The sequence below is a fragment of the Megalops cyprinoides genome, chromosome 15 (assembly GCF_013368585.1).
Source record: "Megalops cyprinoides isolate fMegCyp1 chromosome 15, fMegCyp1.pri, whole genome shotgun sequence".
Taxonomy (NCBI): domain Eukaryota; kingdom Metazoa; phylum Chordata; class Actinopteri; order Elopiformes; family Megalopidae; genus Megalops; species Megalops cyprinoides.
Window position 1 is genome coordinate 20,770,756 of NC_050597.1, and position 9,245 is coordinate 20,780,000.

The following is a 9,245-nucleotide window of genomic DNA, read 5'->3' on the forward strand; positions in this document are numbered from 1 at the left end:
TGAGGTGTTAAGCCTGGAGATAGCTCAGACAGGATGTCTGATATGTATACAGTAGAGGATTGCTGCATTATGAAGCCATGAGTAGCCATATAAATTGTTACTGAGAGCGACAGGAAATGTTCTGCTTTGCCACTGTTCATACTGGCTGTGACTACTCTCCTGTCCCTTTTTGTCCCTCAGCGGTAAAATGTGGATATTGCATTAATCACTCAGTGAATGGGGGACTACCATTTCAAAAACTGCTTCTTCTAGTCACAGCCAACAAGTCCATATCTGATTGCCACAAAAGTCGGCACATCATTACATTCTGACTGTACATTGTTCTGACAAAGAACACATGCACATTTCTTTTTTTTTTTTTTACATGAGTCACCAGTATTCTTTTCTTGCACGTGCAGACCATCAACTCAGATATTGTTAAATAAAATAACACTGGTGATTCTTGCATGAAGCAAAGTATGGCAGCCGTGTGTCAGTTTATAACTTTTTAACACCTGCAGTATATTCAGGCTTTTTTTCTTTTTTTGCTAATGTGCAAATGTTACTTTAAATGTTCTAACATTATTCAGGCCTTCTTAAATTAAAACATATGAGGTCATCCAAGTTGCAAAGAGAGTCACAAATAATAGAATAGAATGGAATAGTTTGAGATGTAGATGGTGTTAAACTGATGATCTGAGACAAGATGGAGGTCATTATAATCCTTGGTCCCTTCTTTGCACCAAAGTGACAGACATTTCCAAAAATTGCAATACCTTTTTTTCCTCTAACTCCAAATGAAGCAATCAATGATCTTTCGGCATCTATTGACACTCTTTATTACAAGCACGTACTAAAGCATATGCAGCCTTCTATCCACCTCAGAAATATACATTAGTGAAATATAAATGCTTCCTTTTGCAGAAAACTGAAGACTCATGATTTTTTGCCCTTACCATGCAACTATTGCAATGCCCTAGAATTGGGCAGTGGGGAGTGTTTTCTGACTTCCAGAATGGAGCTGCAGTAAACTTTAAAACACTTAAAACTGAAAGACCTGGCTGTACTAGAGAAGGTTTTGTGGTTGTTACATTACAGCCTTCACAGAAAGAGAAATTTACCCATTAAAATATATGTAAATGCAATTATTAGCATACTCACCAACCTACTTATTGACATACACAATATTACACAAATAACAAATTTGACCTTCTACAGCTCACTACAATACATATAATAACACATTATGATGTGGAGGAGAAGGGGGGGGGTCTCAGTTAAGTGCTAAGCACACTGATTCAAAATTTACATCTTGAACTTGTTTTACATGAATGCATATGTTGTCTTGAAAAAATATAGTAAGGCATTAACTACGCTAATTATCATCCCTGATTAAATTGTGCTTCTTAATTAGTTTCTTTAGCTAGGCATTTTTTCAGTATTTAAGTAATATTACATTCCTAATTTGCACTGTCTGAATTTTGGCAAGGATATATTTTCACTGGTTATAGTGTTGCTGGAACACAGCATTACTGACTGTTCCTTCTTATGACAGTTCTATGGAATATACATGGGCCATAATGAACCAAAGACTGAACAAATCAATACCAATGTTTTCTCTTTGTTATCATTTTGCTTTTTATCTTTTGTGATCTCCAAAGATACCATTTGTTTTGCCTAGTAATTATTCTACTATGATGTGCATACATTCCGCAAAGTTAATTGGGGGCAATTTCAATTTAGAAGGCACTCTACACTCTCTGATTGTATTTAGATCTTTTATTTTCACCTCTCATTTAAGTGCCACGCTACTTCCTTGAGGGGTTGGAGAGAGAGAATGAAAGAGAGAGGGGGAGGGAAGAAGAGAGAGGGGGAGGGAAGAAGAAAGAGTAAAAGGGGGAAGCAGATAGAGAGAGAGAGAGAAGAGAGGAGGAGGGAGATGAAAAAGGGAAGGAGACAGTGAGGGATAGAAAGGAATTTCCTTCTCCTCGCCCAGGCAGCAGTAGAGACACAACCATCACCGAAGCAGGGGGACCTTGCACGGTCACGGAATCACATAAATTATTCACCGCGAGGGGAGGAGAGGAGGAAGAGGAGGAACGCTGTGGATGTCACAGAAGTGAGCTTCGTGTAGTTTGCCTCTCCCAGTCGCTGCACAGGGGCTGGCACGGAGATGGAGTAGCAGCAGGCTGCTTATGTAATTAGGAACTTGTGCCGAGTGAAAGTCTTTAGTGAAATAGTCTGAGTGCGACTGGTGTAGGGAGAGATAGAGAGACGAGGAGGGAGAGAAAGAGCAGGAGTGTGTGTGTGTGTGTGTGTGTGTGTGTGTGTTTGGGGGGGGGGGGGTGAGGGGGAGAGAGAGAATCCCGCAGTGTGACTCATATCCACATACTGTATTTTCCATATAAGCACGGTGCAGGAAATATACAGCTTTATATACTTAACCTCCCCACTCTGCCAAACCCAAGCAAATCTTAGTCATTCCTACAAATGTGTCATTCTGTATCTTACTGAAAAATGTCTCATTATCCTTGTTTTGCATTTGATCTTCTCCTCCCTAATCTATGCACACTGCTCTTTCTACATCCATAGCATATCTGCCTTTTTGTGTATGGTGGTCTATTCTACTTCAGTCACAGGGGAGGGGTTGTGTGTCTCCTCCAGAATTAATCAGGCAAAAGAAATGAGAAGAAGTCAAATTTAAACTTGCGGCAGGTAAAGTGATACTGTTGCAATGTTGCTTTCCACTGGAAAATCGTGAAATATTAGCACAACAACAGTAAAGTCCATGATTTTAAATATCCAGCTATGAAAATAGCCAGTATGATACTTATTAAGCATGAGCATCTTCCATCTAAGGTTCTCCTTTCTCTCAAAGCCATATATCATCCAGTGCTTCATTTGGAGACCTTCTTCTCAAAACCATACTACACTCACAGTTTCGTGTGAAGACCTTTTCAAAGCCATACTGCTTTGAAATCCTGTTAAAGTCATACTACATTCTCAGCCTTGTTCAGGGCCCATCCTTCACCGTGTCTGTCTCTCACTGGTTCTCCACTCCGGGAGCGGCTTAATTAAGAGCAGACAGAGCAATGGGGGCCCTGTGAGGGTATGGGGTTGGGGGTGGGGGGAGGGGGGTCAGTGAACAGTGTTTAAAAGGCATAACCACAGCACTCTGGAGAGCTGTGGAGTTCATTAGAGTCCTGAAAGTGGACTCATCTCTCAGCGGCACAGCAGTGCTGGCTGGTTAATAAGCTCTGATTATCTCCACCTGGCAGAACAAGAAAAGAGAGAGAGAGAGAGAGAGAGAGAGAGAGAGAGAAAGAAAGAGACTGATGGAAAGAGAGAGTGATCAAAAGAAGGAACTTTTGAAAGGTGTTCCTTAATATGTTTTTTTAAATTTATCCTGAAATCAGGAGTACAGACAATACTGGGGAAAAACAAAAAAACTATAGGTGATTTGACCTCTTATCCTCTAAGCTGAGCCCTGTAGTGACTGCACCCACAGTTCCCCTGGTGTCCAGCTGCCTGTCCCTTCCATATCAGCAAGGGCTAACTAAAGGGCCCCTGGGAGAATAATAAAGTTGATTGATTGACAGCACATTTGTCTTTTGCTGCAAAGTGTATTTCCAAATGAAAACCTTCAGCAAAGGGTTCCATAAAGCATCTCCTTTCTGTCCACTCCAGATTGACTGAGTTGTGCTTACTAATTAGTGCTACATTTATTTTCTTTAAGTGCAGGGGGTTGAACTGTATGACTACATGGATTGTGTTGCACTTAATATGCATGCGCCTGTATGAGTGTGTGTGTGTGTGTGCGTGTGTGTGTGTTATTCTGTAATATTGCTGTTTTTCCAGTCCAGGACAAAAAAAATAATGACAAAATAATGTGTGGAAATGGAGCACATTATATGTGCGTGGGCTGGAATTTAAACCACCCTAAAGAATGCCTTTGGGGGTTGGCTGGCTGGAAAAACAGCAAAATACGAATCATGGCAACACTTCAATAAAGAATCTATGGTAAGAAAAACGATTTTTCTCAATTATTGATCAAGCCATTGAAACACTGATTGCCTGTGGACTATGAGTGACGACAACTCTGTTCTGAAATGTGGTACATTTCTTATGTGACTTCTTTGAAATGCCACAGGACTAAAAAAATGGTCTCAATGTTTTTTCATTCTACACTCAACCTTATAAAAGAAAACGAGCTAGGCTACACTCCTCATTAGACTCAATTACATTTTCGCAAACATAACCTTCATTTTCTCAACACCAGCTTTGTATGGGTTATTGCCTTTGCTCCGGGGACCATGGTCAAATGTAATTATGTATTGGCTGCCGGGTTGCAGGTGGGCAATTCCCAAGCTGAGAGAGACAGCAGTGCACTGCAGGGGCCTGCCATTGATTACACAGTCTATTCCCATTGACCACTGCACTGCTGGGATTATTTTGTACAAACAAAGACAAGCTCTCTAATAGACTTCTGAAACCAGTCCTACGAAAATATCCCTCTACATTAATTCTCTCTCTCTCTGTCTCTCTTGCGCACACACACATACACACACACACACACATATACAACAAAAAACAGCTGCCCAATTTTAGAATCCACAACTGAAGCAGAGCCATCCTGTTGCCGCCTCTGGCTTTGTATCTCACAGGTCAAAGGGAGAGAAAGAGATGGGGAAGCGGAGAGAATGAGAGATGTTCCGACTATGACACAGTGAATTAGACTGAGGCGGAGAGACCTCAGTGTGACGGGAGTAGATTATCTTGGCACCTGGACGGCGATCGAGAAGACACGTAAGCACGCTTCACTGCGGGTGATGTCACAGACACCACTTCCCAAAGGATGAGGAAAATAACAGCTTCTTCTCATCTCCTGCCTCCTGTCGGAAACAAGTCTCTGATGCGTATTGACATGCTTAGCATAAGACAGTGTCTCTATAGTTACTCCATTACTACACATGATAGAAACATTCTATAACACAAATATACAAACAATATGACACCATCTGTCACTGACTTTTTGTCAGTGTTAAGTTACGGGTGAGCAGTGTGTTATTTGATTGGTTCTGTTTTTCAGTACAGAACTGGGGCCAGCAGTCCAGGGAATGCTGGGTTTTCTGCCTGTGGTTAAGCAGCACAGTGCTACTATCTGAATCTGACACCAGATTGAGGACATCCAGCACCAACTGCATTTGGTTAAAAAACTACATTGCAAGGTTATCCGAATGGCAGTTGGCTACAGCAACAGTGGCGTATGTGGTGCTGTCCATGGTTCTGAATTATAGCGTTCCCTCCTTTACAGAACATTAACAGCAACCTCGCATGCGGTCGCCTCTCTCCACCTCCTGGAGCAAAGTGTGCGGCTGTGATGTGGTTTAAGCACAAATCTAAAAAGAAATATCTTTCTAAATATGAATATACCTATATTTCAATCCATCATGCAATCAAATTGACAAGCAACCAACTGATTTGTAATTTGTTGTGACAGCAATGATCTTCATTGAAATAAGTTTCGGAGAGGCAATCACCTCAATTTATTTAATGTGTTTAGTGTTTTGAGATGTTTTCTATCAATTTAATCATTAATTATTATTGCCCTTCTGGAAATGAAACTCTGTCATATTTTTAGGATTTGATCTTGAAATAATGTTGCAGTTTTGTGTTTTTAATTCCCATGGAGGTATGCTCTGAGACAATTAGATTGTGAATATACCAGATAAACAGTGTTTAAATGAAATAAACCTGTATTTCAGAATCTGTCTGGATTCATGAATTTGGGTACTCTACCATCCAATGTGAACCATTGGATGGTAGAGTTGTGAGATTTTTTACATCCCAGAGATATCTTATATCCTATTCCCACTAAATCCTCTTTAATTGCCACTGTTTACTTTAACATTATATCACAGCTAGAAAACAAGACAACTCAAAAGCAAGACCCCCTTGCTATTTAAATATCACATGCATTCATGTATTTGGCCTGACTCTACAGGATACTTCACAAATTGAAATCTATTAATTATCATTTAAGAGCTGGCAGGCTTGGTAATTAATGTGGACACAGAGGAGGATCATTAATTATTAGATGGAAGGCACAGTTTTGTAAGTATGCAGCCCAATAGATCCAGAGGTATTGAAAAGCCGTGTAATGAAAAAGATTTAGTAGAGCTAAATCAGATCTTGCTGTAAAGACATCTGTCTTTTGAGGGCAAGGCGTCAGCCGCCATATAAAACTGTCACAGCATTTGTGTGATGTTTGTATGATGTTACTGTGCACTGCGTCATTATAGCAACAGGAATGAGAACATAATGAGTGATCTGCAGTGTGCTGTAGAGAGATGGGGGGCCAGCAGCTGTTCTAGTGCTTTTGGTCCTCTCCTCTTTGGTCCTCTCCTCTTTGGATGAGCCAAAACATTATGACCACCTGTCTAATATGCTGTTGGTCCTCCGTGTGCCGCCAAAACAGCGCCGACCCGCTGAGGCATGGACTCTACAAGACCCCTTAAGTCCTGTGGTATCTGGCACCAAAACATTAGTAGCAGATCCTTAGTTCCTGTAAGTTGTGGAGTGGAGCCACCATGGATCGGACTTGTCGGTCCAGCACATCGCATAGATGCTCAATCAGATTGAAATCTGGAGAATCTGGAGGCCAGGGCAACACCTTGAACACTTCATCATGTTCCTCAACAATGTGTGCAGTGTGGCAGGGCACATTATCCTGCTGAAAGAGGCCACTGCCATCAGGGAATACCATTGCCATGAAGGGGTGTACCTGGTCTGCAACAATGTTTAGGTAGGTGGCACTTGTCAAATTGACGTCCACATGAATGGCCGGACCCAGAGTTTCCCAGCAGATCATTGCCCAGAGCATCACACTCCCTCCACCGGCCTGTTGTCTTCCCACAGTGCATCCTGGTGTCATCAGTTCCCCAGGTAAACAGCGCACACGTACACGGCCATCCACGTGATCGAAAATAAAATGGGACTCATCGGACCAGGTGACATTCTTCCACTGCTCCAAGGTCCAGGTCCGATGCTCGCGTGCCCATTGTAGGTGCTTTCGACGGTGGACAGGGGTCATCATGGGCACTGTGACCGGTCTGCGGCTACGCAGCCCCATGTGCAGCAGGGTGTGATGCACTGTGTGTTGCGACACATTCCTCCGTAACCATCATTAAAATTTTCTTTGACTTGTGCCACAGCAGACCCTCTGTCGATTCGGACCAGATGGGATATAACAATATATATCTGACCATACCAATCTGGACCTTGTCAAAGGCGCTCAGGTCTTTGCTCCTGCCCATTTCTCCCACATCCAACATGTTGACTACGAGAACTGATTGTTCGCTTACCACCTAATCTACCCAGACCTTGACATGTGCCCTTGTTTGGAGATGGTCAACATTATTCGGTTCACCTGTGAGTGGTCATAATGTTTTGGTTCATCTGTGTATAGCAAATGGCCAAAAGCTGATGACACATTCCTCTGCTCTTCTCAGCCAAGTAACCAGCCTGCATTACCACCCCATTAGCTTTCTGATATTCCATTACCTCCAACTTCACCCCCACAAAAACACCAGGCTGAAGGTACTTGCATAATGGTTTAGATAACTCTAATGTGATGAGCTGCCTGGACGACACCAAGTGAGGTCAAGAAGTTCCTACTCAACTCTCTATTTCTCACTCGCTTCCTCCCCCATCACTCTCTCTTCCCCTTGCAGCTGCAAGCCTGTATGGAGAAAGGATCTGACCTGCTTTAATCTTGGGCTGGTGTCAAATCTCCACGGCGAGTGCACTCACTGCAGTCTGGCTCACAGCACCATTACCAGCCCCTGATGGCGGTTGGCTCCTCTCAGCTGACGCAAGCCTGACCCCTTGTGGCGACAGCATGCAGCACCATCTGCAACATCCCCCCCAGAGATGCACCTCAGGCTGCCAGGCTGTGCAATGCGGTGACCAAAGCGTTACCCACGCACACCGGCCCCCTCCGAAGAGATGTGTCATCAACCTCCCCTGGTAACACCCTGATCCTGCAGACGCAATCATAAAGTCTCATCTTGCATCTTCAACGGCCAACAAAGAATGTTCTCGTCGTTTTTCAGAAACCCAGTCACCATCTCTACCTTCACCCCATCTCTCAGTTTCTTCTAATGGCATTGACTGTGTCACCATTCCGGCTCTTCCCAAATGACGACTGCATATAATTAGGTTCTCTCAATAACACTCCCTCAGTCATTCTGCCCCCTTCTCCCAGCCAGTCACACCACAGTCCTACAGTCTGATATACCCTCTTCCACCCACTGCTTGTTCTTCACCACTGCTTCACCAATCCTCCTGAGACTCATGAAGAACAATGCAGAAGACACAAATCTCTCAACACCAGCCTTTTATTTCTACCCTTACTCTGAGCGCACAATATACAGAGTAGGAAAATCACTTACTTTTGTTGTTATTGTTGTTAAACACACACCGTGCCACTACTGTGTTCTTTTCAAAGCTGTAGTTCCAAAAGCAGACTGACTAAGCCTAAGAAGTAAAAGGGTTTTTTCACCTTGTGCACAGAGAAGCAGAGAGGAGGTGTTTATAAAGCCTCTGCTGCTTCTGCTTCTCTGCATTTGACTATTTGTGACAGTAGGTGGCACTGTCCTCCCATTTACTGACACTTTGAATCCGCTCACCGCTGACGGCCCCCCCCCCCGGAGTCATTTGAAAACCCAGCACTGTGTGGTGCTGGTGTTAATAGCTTGTTAGTAGCAGAAAGCGAGCTAAGCTTTCATTTCCCTTACATTGGGGAGATGAAATTGTGTGTGTATACGCACACACATACACACACATACACACAAGTACATCCACATGTACATGCAAACACACACATGTGTACACATACAGACACACAGGCACACACACACTGGCACACACACACACACACAGGCACACAGACTTTGGCCAGTTGAGCGGAGTGACTCCTCCCGGGTGGTGCGGGTGTGAATCAGTTGGTCTCTGTGCCTCTGCAGAGGGCAGGCATCAGAGCCCTCCCCCCTGCTGGCAAATCCCACCGAGGGATGGGTCTAATGAGAGGATGGCCACTGACTCACTCCCCACAACACAACCAAACATAGCAGGGCTTTGATGGAGTACTCTCCATCAGTCTCTCTCTCTCCCTCTCTCTCTCTCTCTCCCCTCTGCCTCTCTCTTTCTCTCTCTCTCCCCCCCTGCCACATGATTAGAGAACCTGTCAAGCGAGTCTCTCTCTC